General features: G+C 44.3%; 1 protein-coding gene and 1 long non-coding RNA gene across 3 annotated transcripts in view; one reads left to right on the top strand and one right to left on the bottom strand.

Moving 5' to 3' along the window:
- Positions 1 to 18,400, top strand: part of btbd11b (BTB (POZ) domain containing 11b) — an 89,989-nt gene that overhangs the window by 8,112 nt on the left and 63,477 nt on the right. The gene's annotated exons all lie outside the window — the stretch shown is intronic.
- LOC145551963 (uncharacterized) lies at positions 10,832 to 18,052 on the bottom strand. Its single transcript, XR_014087859.1, has 3 exons — positions 17,947 to 18,052; positions 12,731 to 12,964; positions 10,832 to 12,644 (listed from the first exon to the last, which is right to left on the bottom strand). It is a non-coding gene; the product is annotated as an uncharacterized LOC145551963 (long non-coding RNA).

Raw genomic sequence — 18,400 nt, 5'->3', positions numbered from 1 at the left:
TTTCCTACAACTTACCAAGAACATTCTGGAACTTTAGTAAAGCATTCTGGTTCATTTGTTAAAGTAACAAAGTACATTCCAGGAACATCCCAAGTTCATTTCAGAAGTAACGGGTACTTTCCTGCTACTTATTTTACCAGCCACATTCCTGGTTGTCAGAAGTTACTTGACTAACAAGACATTTTCCTTAAAATACCAAGGAACTTGCTGGTCACTTACCAGGTACAATCTGGGATTTACGAGGATAGATTTCAAAATGTACTTTTATGGCTCTTACTAGATATTTTTTTGGCACTTATAAGTTACTTTGTAGAACTTACCATGAATGTACCTGTTCATTTCAGGAAGGTACACAGTAAGTTATGGGAAAGTACCTGGTAAACAGGAAACTAATCAGTGAATTCCATTAAAGTGACCTCTAAGTTATCCTTAGTGGTTATAGTGTTATAAACAGAGAAAATACTTTTTCCTGACAGCCGTTCCACACAAGCCAGACATATTGTGTTTTAGCTTTAGGTACTGAAAATCCAACCATTTGGTCGCTTGGTGAAGTTGGCTAAATATCTGAAGTTACTTTTTCTGGTTTAATTATTTCCTCATGTGGCACCTCCCACCCCCTTGAAAAGCCCCATATTCCAGCATTTAAATCAGTTACACATGTTTTGATTCAATATTTGCATCTTTCACAGTCTCATCTTGCACAACCTGCAAAGTTTATAGAAATGATCCACAGCAACACCTTTCTTCCTTTTGCTTTGTTGCCACGAAACTGTGAAATGTTACACTGCAGAGAGGTAATTTGAGACAATTTGAACAACCGTCTTGCTGCTCTGTGGCATTGTGCTGTGTTCACTCTTGTGCGCTTTTTCTTGCCAGGAACTCACATTCGCTGTCACTAATGTGTGCTCTTTTCAACACAAAGAATGCACCTTCCTGAGGTTAACCCACTCTTGAAAGCAGAAAAGGCAAAGTGGCCACACAAAAATGGCAAATTACTGTGCTGAAGCACATCCTTTGGAAACAATGGGAACATTACAGTTTGAAGTGCGCAACCCAGGTGGGATTTCCTTTTAAAGTCAACATAAAAAAATGTGAGAAAAGACAGATTTTAGATAGCGTCAGGGCACATGTCGAGGGTATGATGTGTGTGCTTTTAGAATAATTACACCACACTGTTTGTTCTGTTGTAAGAGCCTTTTTCTGGGGTGATTAAGTGGAGCCCCCGCCTCACATTCACAAGTCTTTTGTTGCTTATTTGTGTGTCAGTGTTGTGTGAGGTGGACGCTTGGTGGACGTGATGTGGTGAAAGCAGGCAAGCAGGAATGGCTGCAGTCAGCAGCAGTACCACTCTGTACCAGCGGAGACCGGTCCCCATTATGTCTAGCAGTGAAACATAACATATCTGTACTAAGGGAAACCCTTACACAGCAGCACACAGTCGCACACAGAAACCTGCTGCAAGCACACTCAGACTCACACAGGGACCCACGAGGGGATGTGGGATAAATTATGAGTTTCTGAGCGTAATGAGAAATGCTGATGAGACGCAGAGTCTAGTACAACGAGGGAGAACACCAGCCAAGTTTACTCCAGTTGATTAAGGAGCGACAAGTGATAGAATACAGTAAGTCCTGCACCCAGATGGTAATGCCTGCAATAGATTGCACTTCATTTTTCAATTCCGTAACAAAGCCTTATTCTCATGCACTTCAGTTCACTCTTTTTATTGTCCCAGATCGGGACATTCTGTGCACAACCGCAGTCAAAGACAGTCAAGGCATAAGTCACACGCGTCAACACAATTATCACACTTAATGATAATCGACATGTCAACAAGGACTAAAACTGATAGCCGTTAAAAGTGTGCCAATCTGCTCCTGTAAAACCTTCCCATCGCAGAAGTTTGCTTCATTTCTTTGTGTGCAGCTGCTGAGCTGCCATTCATTAATTCTAATCCGCATGCTGCTCAAATGAGTGCAGCATTTTTGCAGAGCACACACTCACACATATCCATTCACCAGTCATCGAATGTAAACTCGACGGAGCTCGTGCCCTTGAAGGAAACATTGCAGTCTGGCCCAATTATGGTCAATCATGAAGTAAAAAGCTCAGTCTTTGTTCTAAGTCGCTTTACTGCCGGAGCTGCCGCAGCTAAGAATAATTTAGGAGCTTTCTCTCATTTTCATGCTTGACCTTTTATACCAAAATTAGATTTTCCCCATAATAGTTCTAACACTGTCAACCCAACAATTGCTTTTAAATGAGCATAAATTATGGATTTACCCCAAATGTGGGTTTATTTTTTTTTATCATAGAATCAACACAATTCCAGCTATTTTTAGAGTGTTTTCTTTTTCCATTCTAGAGAAACTTTGTTGTGTTTTCCTTGTAGCTTACCATTACCTTCTTGTTACTCTGAACAAGCTTTTACTTTGATGAATAACACAGCACTTCTAGATCAGAATAAATGCATAGCCAAAGTCATGAATGAATTGTTCATTATGTTGACTATGGATGAAAAATAGAAGGAAAGAAAGAGGCACAGATGGCAAGGATCAAAACAGGAAAATCCATAAGAGATGCTGTGGGTGACAGATGAGACCCAAACAAGCGGTGTCTATGTCTTTTTATAGCAAGAGAGAAAGTCTGGGCAAACAAGTACCAGCAAGTGGATTAGCTGGGTGAAGCGTCAGTATCACCGCGTTCTTTTGGAGCTCCAAATACCTTTTCTTACATAAAGTGAAATGATCCCTCTTAAACAGCATCCAGTCTGGCCTGGAAATTACAGGGAAGATTGCGGTAAACAAGTTTTAGACTTGCTTTCTTTTCATGCAAGTTAAATGAAATTCTGAGAAAATATCTTGTGTGCTAAGGGAAACTGTGTGACGGTATGCATCAAGACATATTCATTTGTCGGAGCTTTAATACCTGCGATGGATTGGCGACCCGTCCAGGTTGAACCCCGCCTCTCGCCCGCTGACAGCTGGAGATGGGCACCAGCACCCCTCTTGACGCCAATGGGATGAGGGTGTAAGAAAATGGATGGATGGAGCTTTAATACATGCAAAACCACAAATATTTGCAGACGCAGACAAACCTCCGGGCAGATCTGGTAAAGATCCAAATAAAACCTGCCCCCACCTTTTTGCTAATATGACACCACTTACTCTGTCATATTTAAAATCTGCATTATTTAGGTCGAGGTTTGCATGGCAATGTTCTTTTAAACATCTGTCTAAAGACAAAAAAGAAAAAAAAAATCAGCCGTTTCGTATCATACTAGATATCACAGAAGTGCTTGCTCTGTTATATTCACAGTTTGGCTAATGCTTATCAAGCTAAGAGAACCCTTCATCTGAAAATGTCAAACTACTTTAAGGATTATTCATTATGTTCCCTCTATAAATCCTTAGGTGTCGTCATCATGATCAGAGGATTACTCAAGGTGAAGAAGGTTTCCTACTATTTGCCTCCCTGAGCTGCCAATGTCAAGCTTTCTGCAGGTTTCACTAATCCTTGGCTTCAGTACGCTTAGCAGTGTGGGTGCAAACTTATGTGGGATTTCTGGAGTTACCGTGAGCAGATGAGCTATTTTATATACGAGTAACACAGAACTATTTATAGCTTAATAAAAGCTGGACAGATATTGCTCCTGTGGCAGATATAAACACATTTCTTCTCAATTTTTTTTTATTTTTTATTATTATTATTATTTTTTTTATTATTATTATTAGTGTTTTTTTATGAATCACACACACACTATATACCCTATGTTTTCACTGAAGGACAGAATTATCCTTTGTCATTACAGATCTTTTTTTTCTGCAGCTCACTTCTTTGGACCTGAATAAACATGGAACCTTAAAGTCTAAGAAACTGCCACATATGATTTCATCCACTCTCCATCGGCCTGCCTCATCTGGAGCACTTACAAATCAGGAACTATCTTACCAGGAAAAACCCCAGTTCTGTCCGAGTGTGTTTCAGTCACTTGCATGTGAAGGAGGCAGTGGGACAGTAACAAAAAAAAGGAGTCCAAATTGCTCTTTCATTGAGATAGCGTAACCCCATAAAGAGAAACGGCATTAATTACATGTCTACAATGGATTGCTTAAAAAGATTAAATAATGCAATTCAGATAAATATAGTTCTTAATGCATTCAGGATGGAGCAGTGTGTTACTGAAGAAGCTCTGGGGTGCCACTGCTGTCTGTATCTTGCATGGGATCGGAAACATTACAGCTTCTAATTTGCTCCTCCACATGTATGTGATGGCTGTGAATAACTGTGCTCTTCACCAAAACATCCAGAGTACATATCTTATGTGACAGCAGTGGCTTTGCCATTTGAAGTGGGCTTCTTAGACACCAAAGACAAACCTTTTGAAGTTTAAAGGAATAGTTTGGATTTTTTTTGGTTTTTGAAGCGGATAATTACGACTGGTGGATTCTGAAGTAACCATTTTAGCATCTTGATTTTTGATGAAACGGAAATTGTCTAAATGACATGTAAGAGAACATTAAAGTCTGCGGTAATCGGTTGGCAACATAAATTAAGCATCAGCTTGAGTTTTTGTCATATTTTCAATTTCCCCTCCACTTTATTTGAGTGTTTTTTCTGGATTCACCAAAAATATTTTTTTATTTTTTTAAACCAACTGGTTTTTTTTTGTTAGTTTTTTTTTGCGAACCATGACCTACCCATGAGAGCTCTTTGTTATAAACAACCAATAGAATACATTATTGATTACACATTTTAATGAATTGTATAGTACTGATTACATGAGCTGCTTTAACATGTTTTAGATTGGAAATGAAAATGTTGTGCATAAAAACACCATACTTTAGTCTTGACTTCATTTTTTCCCTTCACTTTCAGTCACAATTACACAACTTCGTTGAGTTTCTGATAGAACGACATGAACTTTAAAATCAACAGTTGTGAGAGCCTGCTGCAGGTTGCTTGATGACATTTTGGGGTTTGTCGAAAGATTTTATTTATTTTTTATCTTTTTGCTTGCTTGGATTGTCTGATCAGTGCATGTTGTGAGTTGTTTTGAAACTATTTTCTATACAAGTGAAATGGCTGATTTGACAGTCATTTGAGACCTTTCTAAATGCTACATTCTTCTTCTTAAACGCACCAGACAGCGCTTTTCATCTCATAATGTCTTTCTGTCTCACTTCAACAGTCAAAAGCCCTCCAAGCTAAATGTCTGAGTTCGAAAAAGGTTAAAGATCCAAAGAATACTGAGTGCTTTAATGTTTCAACCAAGTGGACCTGAGGTGATTGATTTGTGTGATTTTAGCGCTTTTAAACAGGAGTAAATATGGAAGTGTCCTAAATTTACTGCTGTTATGTTTGGTGGGGGTTTTTTTGTTGCTTTTTTTCCTGCACACAAAAACTAAATTAGCATAAAGACATGCTCAGAACAGGACTTTATTGGTTCTTAAGCAAGTGTTAAATCTGCTGATGCAGTACCAATTCTGTTCCACTGGACCAGTATCCCATTACCACCCATGAGAGCTCAGACCACTGACCTTCAGACTATGTTTGTGTCACTGCTTGCAGCACACTCTACACTCCGCTCTACATGTTTGAGTTAAGTGAATGCGCAATTTCCTTTCTATTTTTTAAGAACACAATCAGCTCCGTTGCGCTGCCTGAGAGATTCAGCAGAACGACTTTAGGTTTTTGTTTGTGCCTTCTTGCTGCTGTTCTGTCACTTCTCCTTTGTCTCATTTCTGCTCCCAATTTCTCCCTCCCTCTGCCTTCCTTCTTCAATTTCTCGGTCTTGTTTTGGTCCAGCTTTTCTATTCACTCCACATATTCACAGTCAGCCAACAGCATGACGAGGAGTAAATGCAGAGGTGAGGCAACCTTGTCCCGTCCTACGTGTCTTGCGGGGCTCTAATAGTTCTGTCAATCTGAGCTTTGAAAGTGGAGGAGCCTTGACTGCGTTACATGCTGCAGAGACAGACAATCTCTGTGCGTCTGAACCATGACAAATCTCCTTTAGATCAAACTACGGTCTGCAACTGTAGTTTACAGTGCAGAGTGGGCAGAGCTGTGCACATGATGTAAGATCAAGTCCTGATATCCATACCTAAAGTGCTAAAAACAAATGATTGCTGGATGTTTTCCCAATTTCTGACTCCAATTTCTTCTGGGTTTTCTCCACCCCCATCCCGACTAGCAACATATGGTACAGATTACCAGAGGAGAAGGTAAATGTCTATTTTGTTCGTGACTTTTTCCCAGTTGGAACATTTTTGCAGATTCGGCTTTAGTTCCAATTATGGCCGCAGCAGGACGCAGATGTGACTACTGAGTCTTGCTTGATTACCTTTATAAAAAACAGCTGCATTTTGCAGTTCACAGTTTGCACAAACTTTCTTATACTTGTTCCAATCCCAACAACATAAACGTCATGAAATGAGCTGGGATTGGTAAACATTTGTGGACCCAGTTCTCAGCTGATCAAATATTAATGCATTATAAAGTTGCTGCAGGGCAAAAAGACCTATGACGTCGAGAGATAACTCTTTTGAAACTATTCAGAAGTACTTCTATTAATCAGCAGTTGCTGCAAGTCTCAAAATATGAAATTTAGGATCGGCATAGCGTTGAGAGCAAAGTTCATGTAGGCAGTTAAGCATGTCTCTGCTGAGACATGGTTTTATGCCAGGATTTATCTGGTTTCTTATTTAGCTGCTTTTCAGAATGTTTTTGGGCTACAACCTTTAAAATAACATTCTCGCATCTTTTCAGTGCGCTCTCTCTATCTGTGTGCATGTCTTTGCTAAACACATACGTTCTGACTGTACATAAAATCTGCAGATTCAGCTCCTTCCCATGAGACTGTGTGGAGGTGTGCTGAAGTGTGGACGTGTTTATTTGAGCTTTCGAACAGAATCGGTGTAGAAAACAAACAAAGAAAAAAAAAATTCTTGCAGCCTTGTACAAGCTGCCTCTGTTTTCTCTTTTGAGAACAGTCTTCCCTCTCTTCAAAGCGCATTTCTTAGAATTCTGTTGCATGTTTTGTTTTTCTTTATGCTTTTTCATAATTTTACAATCCGGGTGAAGCTAGAGTGGGTGCAGAGTGGGGACAGCCCCCCGTATCTCCTGAAGGTACCCCCAGCCAAACCCCCCCTACAGGTGATTGACGTGTAATGGCACCAGGTCGTTCCTGTTCAGTAGCTGATGCTTTGCATCACACATTGTTGCAACCTTCCCAGATAGAGAAAGGAGAAACAATGATAAACGTGAGGGATTTGGAGGAAAGGGCTCCACCACTGTTCACAACAACACAGCAAAGATTTCACAGAATGTTTACTCTGCAGTGCTGTTACCAGGGCAACAGCTATGGAGTATTTTAGTAACTACACTCTCATTGAGTCAGTCTTGAAATCTGATGTACTACACACCTTTTATCTCGAGGCCCCCTGCCTAAATATATTAGATACATATACCCCCCCCATAGGCATAGAAAGCAGGGGGGACAGGGGGACATGTCCCCCCCCAATATTGAAGAGAGTCACATTCGTCCCCCCCAATAATTTCACCTCAGTTGCGGCAGCAGCACAGCGCGGCTGTGAAGTTTTGCTTCCTGCTCCGGAAAAAAGCGGTTGTTCATCAATTGACATTTCGCCATTTTTAAAGCGGGTGAACCACGAGTAAACTTGAGCTTGACACATAGCGTCATAACTTGCAGTCTTTAACATTTGAACGGTTTCCGATGCTTTTTTCCCGAGCAGGAAGCAAAGCTTCAGCCGCACGCTGATCATAGAACTTCTCCATGAAGAAAAACGACGGCTGGACAAAACCGCTCTTACAAGAAAATTCACTGCGGGTAGATGAAACCTTCCACATCAACGCCGCTTGGCACACTGATTGAGAAGGCGTGGTTGAACAAATACCTAGCGGCAGAATCGTGTACTACGAAAACTGCGCGTGCAGCAGCGTCATTCTGGAAACTTTTGGGTACCCCCTCGTATTTGGCTGTGGCTCCTTTCCTTGTGACCTCATCGAGGTTGCCATTTGCTTGTGGTATTCCCAGGTACTTGTAACTGTCCTCTATGTCTGCTATTGTTCCTTCTGGGAGTGAGACCCCTTCTGTGTGGATGACCTTCCCTGTCCTGGTGGTGCGGATCAGTGAGTCAATGTCTCGCTCGCTCTTGGAGTACAGCTTGATGCCATGCATGTAGAGGAGGAGACTTTTGGTGGCTGCATTCTTGAGTCGGTATCCGTGGCCAGTCTGGTTGAAGTTTGGAGCCATCGCTTTCTTCCAAACAGCGATGGCGCTCAGAGGGGCTTTCCTCCCCCATTGCTCCTTCCCACCTGCCTCACCCGGAGAGCCAGGCCGCCGCTGCTGGGACCTCTGTCCGTGGAGTGCCGGCTCCTTCGTCAAAAGAGGCGCAGGCGATTCTTCTTTGTGCCTGTGTCCTTGAGCTACAAGCTCAAGGACACAGGCACCATTCGGATCACAGAAACGTGAGTGGGTATCTGCCTGCGCCTGCTTACCAGCAGGTTTCTGGAGGTCCATATGGTGGCTAGGGTAAGCCACATCTCCATGAGGTCCTTTTTTATGTTTTCCGGTGGCTCACCCCATGCAGCACTAGCTGCGTGTCGAGAACCTCCCTTGCTGGCAAGTATGGGAATTGCAAGGAGCCGGCCTTTGCCCACAGGTCCACAGCAGTGCTACACTCCCACAGAAGGTGCCTAACCAACTCCGGGTCGGGGGCAGATGTCGCGGGAGTGCATGACGGCTCTGACCGGGAGGATCCCATGAGCCACCATCCTGGAGTCTGTTTGGAAGGACGGGATGGCTCGCATTGATAATTTGGCTGAGGGGATTCAGACCTATGCAGAACAGCAGTGGGGGCAGAGAGTTTCCTGGAAAGAATTATGATTCTTTCCAGAGTTTTTGATTTCTGCCCCATTTGATTAACACTTGTGCAAGTGGTTTGCAGTTGCAGGTTTTTTTTACATTTTTTTTTTTATTTATTTATTTTTTAATATATATACTGCAAACTGCACAATTGGTTTACAGTTGCAGTTTTTTATCCATCCATCCATTTTCTTACACCCTTGTCCCTTAGTGGGGTTAGGAAGGGGTGCTGGTGCCTATCTCCTGCTAATGTTCCGGGCGAGAGGCGGGGTGCACCCTGGACAGGTCGCCAGTCTGTCACAGGGCAGTTTTTTATTTATTCCATCCATCCATCCATTTTCTTTACACCCTTGTCCCTTAGTGGGGTCGGGAGGGTTGCTGGTGCCTATCTCCAGCTAACGTTCCGGGCGAGAGGCAGGGTACACCCTGGACAGGTCGCCAGTCTGTTGCAGGGCAGTTTTTTATTTATTTATTTTTTTTTTTTTTTAAATATATACTGCAAACCACTTGCACAATTGGTTTTCAGTTGCAATTTTGTTTTTTTTATTTTATTTAATTTTTTTATTTATATATAATGCAAACTGCAAACCACTTGCACAAGTGTCCACTGCTGTTCTGCATCTGAACCCCCTCAGCCAAATCACCAACAAGACTGGCTACGGATACCAACTCAAGAATGGGGCCACCATTAATGTTACCCTAACCCTCCTCTACATGGATGACATTAAGCTGTACGCCAAGAGCGAGTGAGACATCGACTCACTAATACACACCACCAGGATCTACAGCTCTGACATTGGGATGTTATTCGGACTAGAGAAGTGTGGTCGGATGGAGGGAAGGTCGTCCACACAGAAGGGGTCTCACTCCCAGCAGGAACAATAGCAGACATTGAGGACAGTTACAAGTGCCTGGGAATACCACAAGCAAATGGCAACCTCGATGAGGTCACAAGGAAAGGAGTCACAGCCAAATACCTCCAACGAATAAGGCAAGTCCTGAGAAGCCAGCTCAATGGCAAGAACAAGATCAGTGCAATAAACAGCTACGCCTTACCAGTAATCAGAGACCCTGCAGGAATAGCTAGTTGACCAAAGGAGGAGATAAACACCACAGATGTTAAGACTCTGAAACTACTAACCATGCATGGAGGGCTCCACCCCAAATCCAGCATTCTGACTAAACGAGGAACAAGGAAGGTAAATAAGACAGGTGATTTCTTGAGTTTTCTAAATTGAGGGAACCAAACCCTTTTGGAATCCTTTACTGTGGCAATTTAAAATAAAACCTATTGGGTGTATGTACAGTAAAAAGAGGAGTGGGCCCAAAACGGAACCTTGGGGAACCCAAGCAGAGCAACAAGGTCCCAGAATACTAAAATATTAAAACTGTACAATTCATGTTTAAGGTCAGAAATCAGCAACTTCCACCCAATATACAGAAAATGTTTTGTGACAGAGAGGGAAGTTATAATTTAAGAGATGATGGACATTTTAAAAAACAATGTATTAGAACAACCATGCAGAGTTTTTGTTTATCGGTGCGTGGAGTAGATGTATAGAATGGATTGAATGATGAGTTCAAAAAAGTAGAAATATAAACCAGCTTAAAAAACTGATTAAAAAGGAGCTTATTGCAAAATGTTCTATAAGATGACTGTTTTAAAGTCTGTAAATACTATTGATGATATAAATACTTTTTAAATAATGGGACATCTTTAAATGTCATGTAAAATGGAAACAAGTTGTCTAGTTTTGATATTTTGACAGTTAATTGATTATAAATTGATAAGTATGAAAGGGGCAGGACATTATAAGATATTACATCTCCTACCTGCTCCTTTTCAAACAGAAAATATAAAATTTGCTTGTCACTTGGTCATAATAATTTGTTTTACCTCTTATTTCTGCAAACTGCAAGCCACAGTTTGCAGAAATAACTGTGGTTTGTCTGTTTCATTCTATTTTATTTTATTTTTTTCTTTCTTGATTGTCTTTTCTGTCTGTTAGAAATAAAAATAAATACATAAATAAATAATTAGCTGGCCAAAGGAGGAGAAGAACACCACGGATGTTAAGACTCAGAAGCTACTAACCATGCATGGAGGGTCCCACCCCAAATCCAGCACCCCGAGACTAGCCGCAAGGAAAGAGGCAGAGGACTAGTGAGTATTAGAGCCGCTGTCCAGGATGAAACATCCAAGATCCATAAATACACCAAGGACAAGGTCTCAACAGACGATGTGCTCAATAAATGTCTCAGACAATGGGGAACAGAGGATGAGGTGCTGGAGGTACCGTCATGGGAGGACGAGCCCCTACATGGGATGTACCACCGACAAATAACTGAAGTGGCTGATATCAGGAAATCCTACCAATGGCTGGAAAAAGCTGGACTCAAGGACAGCACAGAGGCTCTCATCCTGGCTGCACAGGAACAGGCCCTAAACACCAGAGCAATAGAGGCTCAGATCTACCACACCAGACAAGACCCAAGGTGTAGGTTGTGCAAGGAGGCCCCTGAGACAGTCCAGCACATAACAGCAGGGTGCAAGATGCTAGCAGGGAAAGCGTACATGGAATGACATAACCAAGTGGCAGGCATAGTGTACAGGCACATCTTCAGAATATGGACTGGAAGATCAAAGTGGGGAACACCCCCAAAGTTGGTGGAGAATAACCGAGCTAAGATCCTGTGGGCCTTCCAGATCCAGACAGACAAAATGGTAATGACGAACCAACCGGACATTGTGGTGGTGGATAAACAACAGAGGAAAGCCGTTGTGGTGGATGTAGCAATACCAAGTGACTACAACATCAGGAAAAAGGAGCACAAGAAACTGGAGAAATACCAGGGCATCAGAGAGGAACTGGAAAAGGCCTGAAAGGTGAAGACCGCAGTACCATACCATCCCATACCAACTTTATTTATGAAGCACTTTATACACCAATAAATTGATTAAAAACAGAAGAAAACTGACCAGCAGTAGAAGGGTTAAGAACACGATAGAACCAAGCTGCAGTGCATGCTTTAGCTTTAGCACAGGACAGTGTTATCTCAAATAAAACTGACATATGGTCTGAAAATAATGAGTCACCAATCACTAAATTACAAACTGGTAGACCATAAGATAAAACCAGATCAAGACTGTGACCATGCTCATGGATAGCACCAGTCAGACTGCGCAAAATTAAAAGAATCGGTTACATTAAGAAATGACTGAGCCATAGGTGAAGTAGGACGACAGACATGAATATTAAAATCACCAACAATGAGAACTCGCTCATACCTTGTTGGCATGATATCAGCCAGGAAATCAGAAAAGTCATTTATAAAGTTTTTGTTGTACTTCGGTGGCCGATAGACCGCCGCACACAGCACAGTGTGAGAGCTGCCGAGTTCAAATAGGCTGATCTCAAAGCTACTAAACGAGGCCAGAGGCAACTGTTTACAAGTAAAACTGCTTTTAAACAGTCACTATACCTCCACCGGACCCTGACATCCTTGGAGCATTAAAATAGCCACAGTTCTGTGGTACAAGTTCATTAAAAATGCTGGAGTCACCAAACCACTTGTCCATGATTCTGTTAATAAAACATCCAATCAATAAGAGGAAAATAAATCCCTAATGACGAAAGTTTTATTTGTCAGCGACTTGGCATTTACCAAACTGATCCTGGCAGAAATCGGCGGGTCCACACCATCAGGTGGCACCGGATGCATCCGGTGCTCCTAGCAGGTTGCTAGGATTCACCTAGCAACCTGCTAGGTGAATCCTAGCAGGATTCACCTAGCAACCTAGGTGAACCGAGCAGGTTCACCTAGGTTGCTAGGATTCACCCTGTGTCTACAGGGCCGAGGAGCGCAGGGACTTGTGGTAGTGCCTGTGGTCATCGGGGCCCTCGGGGCAGTTACCCCCAAACTGGAGCAGTGGCTAAAACAGATCCCAGGAACAGCATCAGACATCTCAGTCCGGAAATGTCAGGTTCTAGGCACAGCCAAGATACTGCGCAGAACCCTCAAGGTCCCAGGCCTCTGGTAGAGGACCCGAGCTCAGTGGATGAAAGAGTCCACCTGCGGAAGCGTGAGAAGGGAATTTATATAAATATGAATAAATATATATACACATTGTCTGAGTATCTCCAAGTAGGTTTGATTTTAACTAGCGTTTCACTTAGCAGTAAACTACATTATTTTTTTCTTATGTCTACAACTATCAAACGTTTCCCAAATACAATGTGACACCAACACTGAAACTGTGAGTTTCTGTAACAGTATATGTTGAGTAACTGAGGGAAATAACATAAACATACAATATTTAGGGCTCTCTAACAAGCACCATGATGTGCAGAAGTGCTTACATCCCATAACTATTTCTAGCATTTGCAATGCTGCAGCCACAAATTCCAAGATATTTTACAACAAAGATGATTACTTCAGATCAACACAAAGTGCTGCATAACTGTAAAGTGTAAGGAAAATAATTAGCAAACTTTCTACCTTTCTGATAACATTTTAAAACTTAGAAATCTGACTCATCAAATTTCTGGGCCTCGTCAGAGAACTTAGGAACAGGAAATTTAACAAGGCAAGTGATATCAGATCTGAACCTGTCCGAACAATATCAGATGATACATAGGGTGCTCACAGAAAGGAACATTTTAAGTCTGCTTTTAAAGCAGGTGTTTCTGTTTTTTAATAGAATTCCTTTAACTCAAGAATTAAAGCCAGTTCTAGGAGTTTAAGATAAATTGTGTTTTTTTTTCTCATTTCTGCCTTTGCAATGATTCTACTTAAACATCTCTTATACTTGGTATCACAAAACATTAGGCAATATCAAGATCGAATAATGGTAATATTAGCCTAAATGCAGCCAGTGGCATGTGGGCTATAACTAGCAGGTTGTCTTACATTGACTTCCTCCATTCAGTGTGCTAAACATGGTTAATAAATAAACAAAATAGCTAAAAAGCTTATTTTAGGAAAAAGCCTACTTTTAATGTGGGCAATAGTTACATTAGAAATGTTTGTGCTCTGCTTTTTGATTTTTACTTTTGCAAAAGTAAAAATCTGAAGTTCACTTTGTGGCACTTGGTTACCAGTAAACACACTCATCATCTCTTCACAGATTAATAACAAATATTGTTTTTGTTCAAAAAACATATTTCTTCTGCTCTTTTGAAATAGCCTATCACTTATTTTATACTTGTTAACAATTGTGTAGTTGGTGATTTTTTTCAGAAAATGTAGTTTTCAGCAAACTGATGAGTAATAACTTTGGACTGCGTTTTCCCTCGCCCGGACGCGGGTCACCGGGGCCCCACTCTGGAGCCAGGCCTGGAGGTGGGGCACGATGGCGAGCGCCTGGTGGCCGGGCTTTTACCCATGGAGCCCGGCCGGGCTCAGCCCGAAGAGGAGACGTGGGTCCCCCTTCCGATGGGCTCACCACCTGTCCGAGGGGCCAAAGGGGTCGGGTGCATTGTGCTATGGGCGGCAGCCAAGGGAGGGGACCCTGGCGGTCTGATCCTCGGCTGCAGAAGCTGGCTCTTGGGACGTGGAACGTCACCTCTCTGGTGGGGAAGGAGCCGGAGCTAGTGTGCGAGGCTGAGAGGTTCCGGCTAGAAATAGTCGGCCTCACCTCGACGCATGGTTCTGGTTCTGGAACCAGTCTCCTTGAGAGGGGCTGGACGTACTTCCACTCTGGAGTTGCCCACGGTGAGAGGCGCCGGGCTGGAGTGGGCATACTTGTTGCCCCCCATTTGGGCGCCTGTACGTTGGGGTTCACCCCGTTGAACGAGAGGGTAGCCTCCCTCCGCCTACGGGTGGGGGGACGGGTTCTGACTGTTGTTTGTGCTTACGGGCCGAACGGCAGTTCAGATTACCCACCCTTCTTGGAGTCCTTAGAGGGGGTACTGGAGAGTGCCCCTCCTGGGGACTCCCTTGTTCTGCTGGGAGACTTCAACGCTCACGTGGGCAATGACAGTGAGACCTGGAGAGGCGTGGTTGGGAGGAACGGCCCCCCCGATCTGAACCCAAGCGGTGTTCTGTTGTTGGACTTCTGTGCTCGTCACGGATTGTCCATCACGAACACCATGTTCAGGCATAAGGGCGTCCATATGTGCACTTGGCACCAGGACGCCCTAGGCCGCAGTTCGATGATTGACTTTGTCATCGTCTCATCGGATTTGCGGCCGTATGTCTTGGACACTCGGGTGAAGAGAGGTGCGGAGCTGTCCACTGACCACTACCTGGTGACGAGTTGGCTCCGGTGGTGGGGGAGGAAGCCGGTCAGACCTGGCAGGCCCAAACGTATAGTGAGGGTCTGCTGGGAACGTCTGGCGGAGTCCCCTGTGAGACGGAGCTTCAACTCTCATCTCCGGCAGAACTTCGAACACGTTCCGGGGGAGGTGGGGGACATTGAGTCTGAGTGGACCATGTTCCGTACCTCCATTGCCGAGGCGGCCTATCGGAGCTGCGGCCGCAAGGTTGTTGGTGCCTGTCGCGGCGGCAACCCTCGAACCCGTTGGTGGACACCTTCGGTGAGGGATGCTGTCAAGCTGAAGAAGGAGTCCTACCGGGCCTTTTTGGCCTGTGGGACTCCAGAAGCAGCTGATGGGTACCGGCGGGCGAAACGGCATGCGGCTCGGGTTGTCGCTGAGGCAAAAACTCGGGCGTGGGAGGAGTTTGGAGAGGCCATGGAGACAGACTTCCGTACGGCTTCGAGGCGATTCTGGTCCACCATCCGGCGTCTCAGGAGGGGGAAGCAGTGCAGCACCAACACTGTTTATAGTGGGGATGGTGCGCTGCTGACCTCAACTCGGGACGTTGTGGGCCGGTGGGCGGAATACTTCGAAGACCTCCTCAATCCCACCAACATGCCTTCTGTTGAGGAAGCTGAGCATGGGGACTCTGGGCTGGGCTCTCCAATCTCTGGGGACGAGGTCGCCGAGGTGGTCAAAAAGCTCCTCGGTGGCAGGGCCCCGGGGGTGGATGAGATCCGCCCGGAGTTCCTTAAGGCTCTGGATGTTGCGGGGTTGTGTTGGCTAACGCGACTCTGCAATATCGCATGGACATCGGGGGCAGTTCCCCTGGACTGGCAGACTGGGGTGGTGGTCCCCCTGTTTAAAAAGGGGGACCGGAGGGTGTGCTCCAATTACAGGGGGATCACACTCTTAAGCCTCCCTGGTAAGGTCTATTCAGGGGTCCTGGAGAGGAGGGTCCGTCGGATAGTCGAACCTCGGATTCAGGAAGAGCAGTGTGGTTTTCGTCCTGGTCGTGGAACACTGGACCAGCTCTACACCCTCAGCGGGGTCCTGGAGGGTGCATGGGAGTTCGCCCAACCAGTCTACATGTGTTTTGTGGACTTGGAGAAGGCGTTCGACCGTGTCCCTCGGGGGCCCTGTGGGGGTACTCCGGGAGTATGGGGTACCGGGTCCTTTGATACGGGCTGTCAGGTCCCTGTATGACCGGTGTCAGAGTCTGGTCCGCATTGCCGGCAGTAAGTCGGGCTCGTTTCCGGTGAGAGTTGGACTCCGCCAAGGCTGCCCTTTGTCACCGATTCTGTTCATTACTTTTATGGACAGAATTTCTAGGCGCAGCCGAGGTGTTGAGGGGATCCGTTTTGGTGGCCTTAGGATCGCATCTCTGCTTTTTGCGGATGATGTGGTCCTGTTGGCTTCATCGGAACGTGATCTGCAGCTCTCACTGGAGCGGTTCGCAGCCGAGTGTGAAGCGGCCGGGATGAGGCTCAGTGCCTCCAAATCCGAGGCCATGGTCTTGAGCCGGAAAAGGGTAGAGTGCCTTCTCCGGGTCAGGGGGGTCGTCCTGCCTCAAGTGGAGGAGTTTAAGTATCTGGGGATCTTGTTCACGAATGAGGGAAGAAGGGAGCGGGAGATCGACAGGCGGATTGGGGCAGCGTCTACTGTGAAGCGGGCGCTGTACCGGTCCGTCGTGGTGAAGAGAGAGCTGAGCCAAAAAGCGAAGCTCTCGATTTACCGGTCGATCTACGTTCCCACCCTCATCTATGGTCATGAGCTTTGGGTCATGACCGAAAGAACGAGATCACGGGTACAAGCGGCCGAAATGGGTTTCCTCCGCAGGGTGGCTGGGCTCTCCCTTAGAGATAGGGTGAGAAGCTCGGTCATCCGGGAGGGACTCAGAGTAGAGCCGCTGCTCCTCCACGTCGAGAGGAGCCAGTTGAGGTGGCTTGGGCATCTGGTAAGGATGCCTCCTGGACGCCTCCCTGGTGAGGTGTTCCGGGCACGTCCCACCGGGAGGAGGCCTCGGGGAAGACCCAGGACACGCTGGAGGGATTACGTCTCTCGGCTGGCCTGGGAACGCCTTGGGATTCCCCCGGAGGAGCTGGAAGAAGTGGCTGGGGAGAGGGAAGTCTGGGCCTCCCTTCTGAAGCTGCTGCCCCCGCGACCCGACCCCGGATAAGCGGAAGAAAATGGATGGATGGATGGATGGATGTAGTTCTTTTTGTCATTAGTAGATATAAAACACAAATTCAACACAAAAGCAAAAATCTCGATTTAGACTTCGTGGCAGTTCGTTACCAGAAAAAAACCTACTTATCTCTTAACAGAAAATTAATAATAAGAGTTTATAAAACATACGCTCTTTCAAAATACTGCTTATCAGCTTAGATACAAGAAATTTATCGTTGGCACATTTTGCATAAGTGAAAATCAGATGTTTACTTTGTGGAACTTTGTGGAACTTGGTTACCAGAAAACGCGATCATCTCTTAGCAACGGATTAACAGCGTAGCAACAAAAATTCTTATTGATAAAAAACTATAATGTTTCTCCCGCTCTTTTGAAATACCACTTATTTTACACTAACAAGAATTGTGCAGTTGGTCATTTTTGCAGAAAAGTACTTTTTTTGGTCATTAATGGAAAATACCTATACTAAACACCCATTCAACACAAAAGTAAAAATCTCGATTTACTTCGTGGCAGTTCGTTACCAGAAAAACCCCGCATATCTCTTAAAACCAAATTAATAACAAGTAGTTTATAAAACAAAAGCTCTTTTGAAATAAGGCTTACCTGATTAGATACAAGACATTTACCGTTGGCAAATTACGCTAAAGTAAAAATCTGAAGTTCACTTCGTGGCTCTTGGTTACCAGTAAACACACTCATCTCTTAGCAACAGATTTGCAACAAAAATTGTTATTGTTAAAAAATATAGGATTTCTTCTGCTCTCTCTCAGACGTTTTACTTTATGGAACTTTGTGAAACTTGGTTACCAGAAAACGCGATCATCTCTAAGCAACAGATTAACAGCATATAGCAACAAAAATTCTTATTGATAAAAAAAATATAATGTTTCTTCCGCTCTTTTGAAATAGCTCTTATTTTAGTAAAAACCTCGATTTATACTTCGTGGTAGTTCGTTACCAGAAAAACCCCGCTTATCTCTTAAAACCAAATTAATAACAAGTAGTTTATAAAACAAAAGCTCCTTCGAAATAACGCTTACCTGATTAGATACAAGAC

The sequence above is a fragment of the Poecilia reticulata genome, chromosome 6, assembly GCF_904066995.2.
Source record: "Poecilia reticulata chromosome 6, P_reticulata-male-v2, whole genome shotgun sequence".
NCBI classification, from domain to species: Eukaryota; Metazoa; Chordata; class Actinopteri; order Cyprinodontiformes; family Poeciliidae; genus Poecilia; species Poecilia reticulata.
The sequence above is the reverse complement of the archived record's forward strand: the minus strand, read 5'-3'. Positions and strand labels throughout refer to the sequence as shown.